This window comes from Saimiri boliviensis, chromosome 16 (genome assembly GCF_048565385.1).
Source record: "Saimiri boliviensis isolate mSaiBol1 chromosome 16, mSaiBol1.pri, whole genome shotgun sequence".
Classification (NCBI taxonomy): domain Eukaryota; kingdom Metazoa; phylum Chordata; class Mammalia; order Primates; family Cebidae; genus Saimiri; species Saimiri boliviensis.
In genome coordinates, this window is record NC_133464.1 from 36,516,297 (window position 1) to 36,530,619 (window position 14,323).

Below are 14,323 nucleotides of genomic sequence, written 5' to 3' on the forward strand. Positions count from 1 at the left end.
GTATGCTCTACGCTTACTGCCAGATGCATTGAGTGTATCTAATGTCAGGTTAGGAGAGTGGCCATAAATCAATGTGACACGTTGCCCTAAGCATCCATTTCTGGGTTGATCCCTTGAAAGGTGCTCTAGACTTATAATTCTTAAAGTACTTAAAGACATCATCAGAGTAAAAACATTTTATTTATGAAGGTAGTACTTATGGACAATTACAAGATTGAGAAAAAGAATGAGTAAAAAAATTTTCAAAGCAAATTCCAGCAGGACTTAATAATACTGGACGCACAAGCCTAACATGGCTCTGAGTAGTAGCTCAGTCGATGTTTCTGCAAGCAGTTACCATGTTGCATGTAAAAGCGCCTTAGAAACTACAACATGTCTTATGCTGTTAACAATATTTGCTCCTGCCAAGGCATATTCTACCAGTGCAAGGGATCAACAATGATTACAACATTGATAAGAGGGAGTTACCAATTTCCAGTCTTGTGGTTACTGACAATAAAAAAATGAAGTTAAAAATGCCTGGGAGGGAATGGATACCCCATTCTCCACAATGTGGTTACTACACATTCCACGCCTGTATCAAGGTATCTCATGTACCCCAGGCACATGTGAACCTACAAAGTACCCATAACAATTTTAAATTGAAAAAGGCGGGGGTGGGAGCGGGACAGGAAAATGCCTGGGGAGAGTCTACAAAGTTGACTTAATTTTATATCAGTTGCCGGCATTTACTTCTTGCCTTCCTACTGACCTCCTCTTTTCCACCTACATGTGTTCCCGAAGAAAAGCCAAATGGAGATGCTCTGCCTTAGTTCTTTCAAAGTAATAATATAAAAGTATTCAAGGAACTGTTATTACCTTTTTTTTTTTTTTTTTTTTTGGTGCAGACTCTGTCCCTGAGACACAGCCCACCCACGCAGATGCAGACATGAGCACATACCAGTTGTGCTCAAATTTCCAGAGCTCTGAGCTTTGTTCTCTGGAAGAGAACATCAGAAGACATCCAACTGTAAAATGTGAAAATGTGGCAGATCCGAATTTTCTTCATAGCAGTTGCAATAAGAAATTAAAATAGCTTTACACCATACCCATATATTGAACTTATTTGAACATATACTCACACTCTAGCACCATATTGAAATTCATCAAAATTCAAATAGCTATAAATGAAACATGAATGGTAATAATAACTAGAGATGTTGAAATAATTGCTCAGGGTGATTTAGGTTTTATAAACATAGTTATCAAACAGAAAAATAGCATTCTTTGCCCCCAAGAGTAAAAGATTCAGATAAAAATGTTTTCCTAATGAGCAGTGTGCTTGGGTATAGTATTATTACAGGAAAGATCAAAATTCCAGTCATCCTTGCTAAATTGCATGTCTGCTAACTTCAGCTATTTGGGGATTTTAAAAAGTTAAACCATTTCCGAGTCACAGGAGAAATATGCGCAGTTCCCCTGTGCATGGAAACAAAATGCAATTTATTCATTCCATCTCCTTATTTAAATTTTTTTGAAAATTAGGTGAATCTGATGATTTATGCAACAACCTTTCAACATAGCTTATTGCAATCTTAGGATGATGATAATGATAATAGATACCATTTGTGACTGCTGGACTTTATGTATGTCATTTATAATTCTCATATAAATTCTACATGAGAATATTCTTGCTTAAGGTATTAATTTGCCCAAGAGCACTCAGAGTAAGCGCCAAGAATAAAACCAGGTCTCACATCAAAGTTTGAGCTCTGCTCATGAAGCAATGACTTTTACATAATTGTTTGAGATCCTAATGTCTTTTTTTTTTTTTTTTTTGGTACAACCACTATATTTTATGCCATGATCTCAATATCATGTTCTCAATCAAGCACTGTGAGAACACTGAAATTCTATATTACCAGGACCAGAAGTTTCAAAGTGAAGCACTTTTCATAATGCAGCCACTTAGTGGGAAAGGATATCAATTGGATATTAGGAAAATTATTTTTTTTCTCTTAAAAAGTTACATCTGATAGAATCTCCAAACTCAATGCCAGAGGCGTGCATTTCTCCTGTGCAAGAGCACTTCCCCAACTGAGTTCTAGAAAATCACTACTCTAAGTGTGACCCTGGGGCCAACAGCCTTAAGATTATCTGAGTGCTTGTTAAAAATGCACAATCTCAGGCCTCACCTACCAGCTGAATCAGAATTTACGTTTTAATAAGATCTAGACTCTCATATGCTCGTTAACGTTTGAAATGCCCTGCTACCCTATCCCACCCTAGGTTCCTCATTATTCCACTTCTTTCCTGTTTTCTTAATTTCTCTCTATTGGTTTCTTTTCCTCACATGAAAACATTGTATTAAAAAGTCCTCTGCTGATTCTGCACCCCCATTTCCCCCGCTTTTCTTCTTTTCTCAACCAAGTGCCATGAAGGAAGTTTCTATACTTTCTGAATCCATATTTTCTGTTCATTTCTCAGCACACTGCAGTATGGTTTAGTCACCTCCCAAATATCTGGCCATTACTATGTGCTAAGCACTGTATTAGACTCTAAGGATAAAATGGTCTACAAAAGACACAGTCCTTGTCCTCGAATTACTATCCCCAAAATCATTTTGACATAGATCACCACTGATTTCTTGAATTGTCAATTCTGGGAAGCACTCTTTATTTATTATCAATAGGAGAACACAGCTGTCCTGCTTAAGTCAGATATTGAAGAGATTTTGCAAAAAAAAAAAAAAAACAGTGCCACTCTTCTCACTAACTTTATTAAGAAAATATTTTTATAAAAATGTTATTTATGTTAACATGTGATAGGCTTGTTCTTAGTTTTAAATGAACAAATATTCCTAAAATTAATTTTAATTTTTTCTTTTTTTGAGACAGAGCTTTGCTCTCATTGCCCAGGCTGGAGTGCAATGGTGCAATCTCTGCTCACTACAACCTCTGCCTCCTGGGTTCAAGTGGTTCTCCTGGCTCAGCCTCCCAAGTACCTGAGATTACAGGCACCTGCCACCATGCCCAGCTAATTAGTTTATTTTAATTTCTAAGAGATAGAGATCCATAACTCTCTAAGATGCTCAGTGATTTTTAGAGTATAAGGAGCTCCTGGTGTTAAAAAGTTTGAGAACAACTGGATTTCATATTAAAACCTTGTTGGTTGCTCAGTGATACAGTTTGAATATTTGTCCCTGCCCAAATCTCATGTTGAAATGTAATTCCCAACGTTGGAGGTGGATCCTGGCAAGAGATGTTTGCATCATGGGAACATTCCTCATGAATGGCTTAGCACCATCCTCTTGGGGCTGTCCTTGCACCAATAGTGTGAGTTGTTGCAAGATCTGGTTGTTTAAAATTGTGTAGTACTGCCCCCCTCACTCTCTCCCTTGCTCCTGCTTTCACCATGTGAGGTGTCTGCTCCCTCTTCACCTTTTGCCATGATTGTAAGCTTCCTGAGGCCTCCCTAGAAGCCTCTAAGCACTGCTATAGAGGCTGCAGAAGCTGTAGAACCTGCAGAACCATTAGCCAATTAAACTTGTTTCCCTTACAAATCACCCAGTCTCAGGTGTTTCTTTATAGCAATGCAAGGATGGTCGGATACACTCAATAAATCCCCAGTATCTACATAGGTGTCAACTCTAGAATATATAATACATGTGAATAAGTTGCTTTCAACACTTTCTCTCCTATATTTAGTTACTTTAGCTATAGAAGTCACTTTCAAGAGATCAGGAGAAGATGGCCAAATTAAAAGCCTCCACCAACCATCCTCCCCACAGGAACAGCAAATTTAAGAACTAACTACACATAAAGGCACCTTCATAAGGACCAAAAATCAGGCGAGCAATTACATTACCTTGTTTTAACTTAAAATCACTGAAAGAGGCACTGAAGAGGGTAGGAAAACAGTCATGAATTGCTAACACCCTCCTTCCCCTATTCCCCAGCAGCAGTGAATCTGTGTGCTTGGGGGAGGGGAGAGTACAGTGATTACGGGACTTTGCATTGAAACTCCATGCTGCCCTGTCACAGTGGAACGCAACATTTGCAGAACTCAGCCAATGCCCACAGAGGGAGCATTTAGACCAGCCTTAGCCAGAGTGAACTCATTCATCCCAGTGCCTGAAACTCAAGTTCTGGCAAGCCTTGCCACGGCAGGCTAAACTGTTCTGGAATCCTAAATAAACTTGAGAGGCAATCTAGGCAGCAAAGTCTGGACTTGGGGGGCACATGACCTAGTAGGGAACATCAACCAGGGCCGCCAAAGGCGGGTTTGCACCACCCCTCCTCCAGGGAGCGTAGCTCACAGCTCTGAAAATGACTCCTTTCCACTTGAGGAGAGGAAAGGGAAGAGTAGAGGACTGGGTCTTACAACTTGCAAACCAGCTCGGCCACAGTAGGATAGTGCACCAGGCAGAGCCAGGAGGCCCTCGGGCGGGAAACTAGCTCCCAGATGACATTCCTAGACACATGCTGGGCCAGAAAGGACGCTGTTGCCCTGAAAAGAAAAGACCCTGGAAGAATTCATCACCTGCTAACTAAAAAGCCCTTGGGCCTTGAATCATCATCAGCAGCAAACAGGTAGTACATACCATGGGCTTTGAGATGTGCTGGCTTCAGGAGTGACCCAGCACACGCCCCACCATGCTGGTGATGAGGAGAGACTCGTGCTTCAGAAACACGGAGGGAAGAGTGAAAGGGGTAATTTACATACCAGCTCAACCATAGTGGGGCAGAACACCAAGAGGGCTCTTGAGGTCCCTGATTCTAGGCCTTAGCTCTTGGACAGCATTTCTGGACCTGACCTGGGCCACAGAGGAGCCCATTTCCATGCTTCCCTGAAGGGTAAGTCCCAGGCCTGGCAGCAATCAATCAACTACAAGCTGACTGGAAACACCCTGGGGCTTCAGTGAACACCAGTGGTAGCAGGGCTCTGCTCACTATATGCCTGGGGTGGTGGTGGTCGCAGAGACAGACTCCTCTGCTTATGGAAAGGAGGAAAATGTGGGAAGAACTTTTGGGGTTTGGACGTCAGCTCAGCCACAGCTGAATTAAGCACCAGGTAGATTTTAAGATTTCCTACTCTATGCCCTGGTTCCCAAAGGGCTTCTCTGGACTGACCCATTGCCCAGGAGCACTCACTACCATGAAGGGAAGGACACAAGCCTGGCTGTTGATTGTAGAGTCCTAGGGCCTTGAGCAAACACAGGTGGTAGCCACGTAGCAGTTACATCAGGCCTTGAGCAAGACCCAGTGCTGTACTGGTTTCAGCTCTGACCCAGCATAATCTCAGTGGTAGTACCACAGGCGTTCTTGTGCTACCCCTCTCCCAGCTCCAGGCAGCTCAAAACGGAGAGGCAGGGGAAGGCCATTTGTTTGGGAGAGAGTAAGGAAAGAGAACAAGAATCTCTGCTCAGTAATCCAGAGAATTCTTCCAGATCTTATTCAAGACCACCAAGGTGTTGCCTCGATGAGTCTGCAAGGACCACTATGTTACTAGGCTAATGCAGATATGGTTGCAGTGACCAAACACTTAGATGACAACACCCAAGTCCCTTCAAATACCTAGAAAGGTGGGTGAAAACAAGCACAGACTGTGAAGACTACAATGAATACTTAACTCTTCAATCCTCAGACACCAATGAATTCACAAGCATCAAGAGAATCCAGGAAAACATGACTTCACTAAACAAACTAAATAAGGCACCAGGGACCAATCCTGGAAGGACAGAGATATGTGACCTTTCAGATAGAGAATTCAAAATAGCCATTTCAAGGAAACTCAAAAGAAACTGACAAATATTGCAGGGGGTGTAAACCTCCCCTAATATCCAGGAAGGGAGAAAATATTACTCCCGATATCACAGAGGGTGTACACCCCACCTGTGATATTGTTTCTAATACAGGAGTGGGGGGAGAAAATGATATTACTCCTAACATTGCTGGGGATGTACACCCTCACTGATATTGCTTCTAATATTCAGAAGTGGGGGTGAGATTACTCCCAATATCACACAGTGTGTAGGTTCCCCCCCGACCCCGTGATATTGTTCCTAATATCCAGTGGGGGAGAGAATGATATTACTCCTAATATCGCAGTGGGTGTACATCTCCCTAGTGTTTGTTTTTAATCTCCAGGGGGTGATAGGATGATATTACTCCCAGTATCATACCAGGTGTACACCCCCCACCTTGATATTGTTTCTAATATCCAAGGGGAGATGATATTACTGTCAATATCAAAGGGCGTGTACACATCCCCCGTGATATTGTTTCTAATATCCTAAGGTAGGGAAGATGATATTACTCCCAATATGGCAGAAGCTGTACACAACCCCCTGTGATAGTGTTTCTAATATTCAGGGATGGGAGAAAATGACATTACTCCTGGTCGGGCAGAAGGTGTATATTGTTCCTAATCTCCTGTTCTCGCAGAATGATATATCCTTCCTAATACCCAGGGGAAAAGAAGGTGATGTTACTCCCAATATCGTATGTGGTGTACACCGCCCCCCGTGATATTGTTCCTAATATCTAGAAGGAAAGAGGATAATATTACTCTTAATATCGCATGGGGTGTACACTCCTTTTGTAATATTGTTAGTAATATCCAAGGATACAGAGAATGATATTACTGTCAATATCGAGAAGGGTGTACATCCCCCCTGTGATATTATTCCTAATATCCAGGAGAAAGAGAATGATATTACTTTCAATATCAAAGAAAGTGTATACCTCCCTATGATATTGTTTCTAATGGCCACGGGAAAGAGAATGATACTACTCCAAATATTGCAGGGGGGGTTTACACCCCGCCTGTGATATTGTTAATAATTACAGAAGGGGAGAGGATGATATTACTCCCAATATCACGGGGGGGGGGTACATAACCATTATGTTATTGTTTCTAATATTTACCAGAAGGGGAACAATGATACAACTGTCAATATAGCAGAGGGAGTACACCCCCTGTGATATTGTTCCTAATATTTGGGGAAGAAGAGGAGATTACTTTCAATATCAAAGGGATTGTACACCCCCCAGTGATATTGTTCCTAATATCCAGGGAAGAGAAAATGCTATTACTCCCCAAATCGCAGAGGGTATACACCCCTCCTGTGGCATTAGTCATTCAGTACAGATGAAGTGTGGATAATATTACTTCCAGTATCGCTGAGGGTGAAGACCCCTTGTGATACTGTTCCTAATATCCAGCGGGGGAGAGGACATTACTCCCGGTAGCATAGAAGGTGTACACCTGTCCTTGTAATATAGTTCCAACTATCCACAGAGAAAGAGAATGATATCACTCCCAAAATTGCAAAGATGGTATATACCCCATGCAATATTATTCTGAATATCAAGGTGAACAGAGTATTATATTACTTTGAATATTGCAGGAGTTGTACACTCTGACTGTGATATTGTTCCTAACATCCAGACAAAGAGAATCCGTTATCACTGCCAATATTGAAAAAGATGTAGAGCCCCCGGGGATACTGTCCCTGATATACAGGGGTAAAGGATGATATTACTCCTAGTATCGCAGGGAATGAACACCCCCTTGTGATATTGTTCCTAATATCCAGAAAAAAAACAATATTACTCTCAATATGGTAAGAGGTGTTCACCACCCTGTGATATTGTTACTAATATCCACAAGAAAAAAAAATTATATTAAACAAAATATTGCATGGGGTGTAGCCCCCCCGTGATTTCGATTCTAATATCAAGAAGAGCAAGGAAGATATTTTTGTCAATGTCACAGAAGTGAAACTCCAACTAGTGTTACTGTGCCTAATATCAAAAAAGAAACAGAATAACATTATATTCTCCCTATGATATTGTTCCTAGTATCATATTACTCCAAATATCCAAAGTAGCCGGTGAGGGCACCCCCCTGCCATATGGTACATAATATCCAGGGGGGGCCGGGGTGATGTTACTCACCATATGATTGGATGGGGTGTGGGCACCCCACTGCCATATGGTTCTTAATAACCAGGCGGGGCTAGAGTGATATTACTTTCCATGACGTGGGGGGGGCGGTGGGCACCTCCCCTGCCATATGGTTCTTAATATCAAGGCGCAAAACTCCGCATTATGGTTTTTTTTGTTGTTGTTGTTGTTTGAGACAGAGTTTCACTCTTGTTATCCAGGCTGGAGTGCAATGGCGCGATCTCGGCTCACCGCAACCTCCGTCTCCTGAGTTCAAGCAATTCTCCTGCCTCAGCCTCCCGAGTAGCTGGGACTACAGGCGTGCGCCACCATGCCCAGCTAATTTTTGTATTTTTAGTAGAGACAGGGTTTCACCATGTTGACCAGGATGGTCTCGACCTCTTGACCTCGTGATCTACCAGCCTCGGCCTCCCAAAGTGCTGGGATTACAGGCTTGAGCCACCGCGCCCGGCCATGGTTCTTAATCTCTAGGGGCCGCAAGGGTGATATTACTAGCCATAATGTTTGTGGGGGAGGGAGGAAGGTGGGTGCCCCCCCAATATGCTTCGTAATATCCAGGGGTGGCCGGAGTGATATTACTTGCCATATCGCGGGGGGTTGTGGGCGCCCCCCACTACCCACAATATGGTTGGTAATATCCAGAGGCGGCCGGAGTGACATGGCCAGGGTGTTTCAGGTGACAGACACTCCATTTACCCTGATGTAATGATTATAAGTTGGATGCCTGTATCAAAGTATCTCACGTACCCCATAAATATATACATCTACTTTACACTCATAAAAACAAAAAGGCAAAAAAAAAAAAAGTCTCTTGCACTTGGTATTTCATGTACAGTTAAAATAGAAAAAACAAACAAACAAACAAACAAAATCAGAAGATGGCTCCTAGTCCTTCAAAACCTAAAAGCCTTCACTTGAATACTTGTAGCAACTGGCCTACATGCTTTACTCTTCCAAAAATGGGAAAAACAAGATTCAAACCACAGTCTGCTTTAGATATTCTTCAAGTTTATATTGCCCATAAGCCATATTTTCTAAAGTTCTTAAAATCAGTACTTTTGTGCTCTTATCTTGAATACTTCAAAGTACCTGATTGTAGTATTGGAATGTAGTTATAAGAACAAATGTCTTTATCATATTACTATAAAAATATTTAAGGTATTTGCATTTTGTTTTAAAATTAGTTCTTCAGAAGAATGCATCTTTTAAGTCATACCCAGACTATGAAATATGATGTTTTGGTCATGATGGTGAAAAATACACACAGAGTAACATTCCCTGTTATACCTTCCCTGCACACTGGTATCAAACGTAAATATTTCTGTAGTGGTGGAAGAAGGGAGAGACTTCTGGTTTCAAATACTTAGTATTCAGGGAGAATGAAGAAAATGCCCCTCTTGAAAAGTACTTTCTTGTCTTAGCCACACAGGAAATTCAGACGCGATTTTGTTTTGGTCATCTCCTCCCACAGGTAAACTCTCAGTAAGCAATGCAACTTTTCATCAGACAGGTTTTACTGCATTTTTAAAGAACAGTCTAATTTACAACCTTTGCATGTGCTTCAAGTTTTTCATGTTTAAGATACAAATAAAACCTCAAGCAATCGTTTTCGTCTTGTAGTCATAAAACATGTGCAGGACACAGAGGTCCTTTAGCTCTTAAAGGACACATATATTAAACGTAACTTATGTATTTGAATATCAACCATGTTTACGTGTTGAAAAAGAGCACAGTTCCGAACCAAACAATTAAATTATGCCATTCACATCACTTAGCTGATTTTTATTTTAAATAATTCAGGTTATATTCATATCTACCTTGTGGATTATGAGCTACATTATATATTTCTAAGCAATTTTAAATTAATGTTGCAAAATAGTTTTCAGTATAGGTCATATACATTTAGTGTCCCTAAACCAGGGGTTTCCTTATCAATTAGACAATAAATAATTGCTCATAATCTACAGCCTTTTATTGTCTTTATAACCTCCTATATAATATCTAGTTGCGGCCTGTGGGAAAATGTACTGAAAACCCTCACCTATCAAGTAGGTAGAAGCAACAGACAGGTTCAGAACCACTATCCTAAACAAAGAAGTCAAGAGAAAGACTTAGAACAACTTTTATTCAAAAGGAAAACAAGTGAGAATACACATGAAACTGAGTCATGTAAGGTTGGTCTGATCAACTGGCACCAGTGGTACAAGAAAATTAATGCCCTTCATGATGTGGAATCTTCTACATCACGATAGTTATGCACGTTAAGGAGGTAAAAGTTCTGAAAATCAACAGAAGCAAAAGAAATGAGAAAACATTTTTGCTGCTATCTGAAAAGAATATAGTGCACACTTGGTTTTTAGTAGCAATGTTGCTGAGAGCCCAAGGAAGCTCATTTTAAGATCTTACCAGGGAATCTGGTAACATTAACTATTAAACTTTATGTATGTGTATATAAATCCCTCTAAATCAGTTCTTAAAACCTTATATAATGTTTTTGTTTGTTTGTTTGTTTGTTTGTGTTTTTTTTTGAGACAAGATCTCACTGGCACTGGGGCTGAAGTGCAGTGATGTGATCTTGGCTCACTGTAGCCTTCATTTCCCAGGTTCAAGCAATCCTTCCACCTCAATCTCTCAAGTAGCTGGGACCACAGGTGTACACCACCACATTCAGATAATTTTTGTATTTTTAGGAGAGATGAAGTCTCACCACGTTGCCCAGGCTGGTCTTGAACTCCTGGGCTCAAGCAATCTGCCTACCTCTGCCTCCCAAAGTGCTGGGACTACAGGCGTGAGCTACCATGCCCAACTGGTTACACACTTTTCAAAGTGGTTTTACTTAACTTCAGCCATGGATTTAAATAAAACAGAGGATTCAGACCAAGGTTATTTACCTTTTGTTTGTGTGAATGTGTGAACATGTATATATATAAATGTAGACACACACACACACACACACACACACATACACATATACATGTAGATACATGTATATGAGTATATATATTTATGCACATAAGATTTGCCTAAAAGAAATAAATTTCTATGAATAGAAAGTTTTTAAAAAGTGATGGAAGTATGCCTCTTTGCAATTCTTAGCAGCACCAATAGAGGAATCATAAGTCTATAGATACTTCTTTTGAAAGCTATAGTAGTAAACAAACATTAACGGCTAAAAATACTTTTAAGCTATATTATTTTCATTAAATAAGCAGGTGGTATGTTATACACAGCCCAGTGATAAAGATTGCCAAATAAAGCTTGCACACAAATCAAAGATGGAATAAAACAAATTTAAATCAGATTCATTTAAACATTTTTATAAGGAATCAAAGATAATTTCATTTAAGACAGCTTAAACTTCAATTTGCCATAGAATACAGATAATTTCTGCTTTACTCACAAATGAACACTGAAAATATTTGGGTTAAGTATTCTGGGGTTCATAAAAGCTCATCTGTTTCAATAATTTAAAGCAAACCATTAGACCCAGTGAAAGATGATGTTCCCAAAAGTCCACCAAGCAAAAACATTTAGTTCCAGCTCTCACTTTAGTTATATTTTCCCCGCTACCATGGTCATTAATAGCAGTATACCGAAATAACCCACAACTTGACCAACCTTATCGTCTCCATGAGTTTTCACACAAAGTAAACTTTTTTTTTTTTTTTTTTGAGGCGGAGTTTCGCTCTTGTTACCCAGGCTGGAGTGCAATGGCGCGATCTGGGCTCACCGCAACCTCCGCCTCCTGGGTTCAGGCAATTCTCCCGCCTCAGCTTCCTGAGTAGCTGGGATTATTACAGGCATGTGCTACCATGCCCAGCTAATTTTTTTTTTGTATTTTTAGTAGAGACGGGGTTTCACCATGTTGACCAGGACGGTCTCGATCTCTTGACCTTGTGATCCACCCACCTCGGCCTCCCAAAGTGCTGGGATTACAGGCTTGAGCCACCGCGCCCGGCCACAAAGTAAACTATTAATCTTTTCTACAAGTGCCAAATTTTAAGAAAGGGACTAAGAAAAGTATTGTAGGGAATAGAGTTGAGGAGAACTAAAAGTTTACACATAACCTAAGAAGAGAGAAGGAAAGAAGGTTTCAAGCTATCTGTTCCACAGGAACTACCACCTTAAACTGTGTGCCAAAGAATGCTAGCTCTAAGTGCTGCTCCATAAAATGCTCAGAAAATGTTGTTCATAATACACGGAATATTTTTTGAAAAAACTGAGGCATTCTATTATTGCACCCCTCCAAATATACCTGTAACTTTCAAAAAAAATGTTTAACCCAGTATTTTAGAGATACTTAACTTCATAATCTTTCTTACTCATTAAGAGTTCTGCAAAGTTAGTGTTCCTTATAGCATATTTTGAGAAACTATGTAAATTCTAGATAATGTGCCACTGATTTAGGATCTACTAAGAAATGTATGATTAAGAGAAATCCAGCAAGGCAACAGGAAGACAACTGCTTAGGAATGTTAAAAATATTTAAGATAACACACAGAAGATAAACAATGTAACAGGAATAGAACACCTGGTTATTATTGGTGTGGTAAGCGTCATCTGCATATACAGTCTATCAAATTGTTTCAGATTATTTTTTCATCCCTATTGCCAACATTTCACCCATTCCCTTTCAACCATAGAATAATGGTAAGCTTAAATATTTTCCCAAGTTATTTTCCTTGTTATAGTCTACTTTTTCTAATCTAGTGCTTCTGAAACTTAATTTATTGCTCATGAATAAGCAGGGATCTTGTTAAAAATGCAGGTTTTGCAGATGAGATCTGAAATTTCTCATTTCTAGAAAGCTTCCAGGTAGTACTGATGCAAACACACTTGAGTAACAAAGATCGAAAGCCATGCCTTACCACTCTTAACTCAGTGAATTGTGCATAAACATCTATATTCAATTACTAATCAAAAACTTTATTTTGGACCTATCTGGTTTTTCTCTAACTACTATACTCATTTCAACACAACCCTGGTTTAAGATAAAATGTATGTACAGTACAGACTTCAAATGCACAATTCAGTTATGATAAATGCATATTCCAAGTAACCCTTACTACCTCCCCTTAGGGTAAAATGCATATACAGTGAAGTACAGATTTTTAATGTACAATTCAATGAGTTTTTATAAATTTTTACACCCAAGTAATGACTACACCCCTCCCAAGAAAATACTGAACACTGTCACCACACCAGCTCTTTGTTCCGGCCCAGCTCTATAAATGCCCTTTCACTTTTCCACTGCCTATCCACTTATTCTTAAAGACTCAACTGAAGCCCTTCCTTCTTTAAAGCACACCCCAAATTCATTCATGTACCACCATCTAAATGTATTCATTATTTTTGAGACAGGGTCTGCCTCCATCACCTAGTCTAGAGTGCAGTGGTGCAATCATGGCTCACTGCAGCCTCAAACTCCTGGGCTCAAGCAATCCTTCCCACCTCAGCCTCCTGACTAGCTAGGACTACAGGCACATGCCACCATGTCCAGCTGATTTTTTCATTATTATTATTTTAGTAGAGATGGGGTTTCGTTGTTACCCAGGTTACTCTCGAATTCCTGGCCACACACCCCAACATGTTGGGATTACAGGCATGAGCCACTGCACTTGGCCGCTGATCTACCACTTTCTTTTTTTTTTTTTTTTTTTTTTTTTTGAGACAGAGTCTTGCTCTGTCACCAGGCTAGAGTGCAGTGGTGCAATCTCAGCTCACTGCAACCTCCGCCTCCCAAATAGCTGGGATTACAGGTGTGCACCACCACACCCAGCAAATTTTTATATTTTTTAGTAGAAAGGGGGTTTCACCATGTTGGCCAGGATGGTTTTGATCTCTTGACCTCGTGATCCGCCTGCCACGGCCTCCCAAAGTGCTGGGATTACAGGCGTGAGCCACTGTGCCCGGCCTGATCTACCACTTTTAAGACCCAGCCATCATCATCCCACTGAACAACTACAGTGGGCACCTCACAAGTTTTTTTACCTCTACTCTTGTTCCCCTCCTCAATATATTATCCATAGAGTCGTCGGAGGGACCCTTTAAAAAAGCAGGTTCCTGTCCTGCTTAAAATTCTCCAATGGTTTACTACCACATTTGCAATGAATCCAAATGCCTTTTCCTGTATGGCAAAGCCCCTCTTTTTCTGACCTCATCTCTTGCTACTTTCCCTGTTACTTTCTCTGCGCTGGCCAATTGAACCTCCTTCCTGGTCCTACAGCAAGACGTTCCTGCTTTAGGGACTCCACATTAATTACTTCCTCTGCTCTTCCCCATCACCTTTATATGACAGGCTTTTAGTCATTCAGCTCTCCACGTCAAAGTCACCTTCCCACAGAAGCCTCCCTGACAATAACATCTAAAGTAGC

The 14,323-nt window shown here is 40.5% G+C and overlaps 1 protein-coding gene across 2 annotated transcripts in view; it reads right to left on the reverse strand.

Annotated features, from left to right (window-relative positions):
• The window catches only part of UCHL3 (ubiquitin C-terminal hydrolase L3), an 89,906-nt gene that overhangs the window by 9,916 nt on the left and 65,667 nt on the right, over positions 1-14,323 (reverse strand). The gene's annotated exons all lie outside the window — the stretch shown is intronic.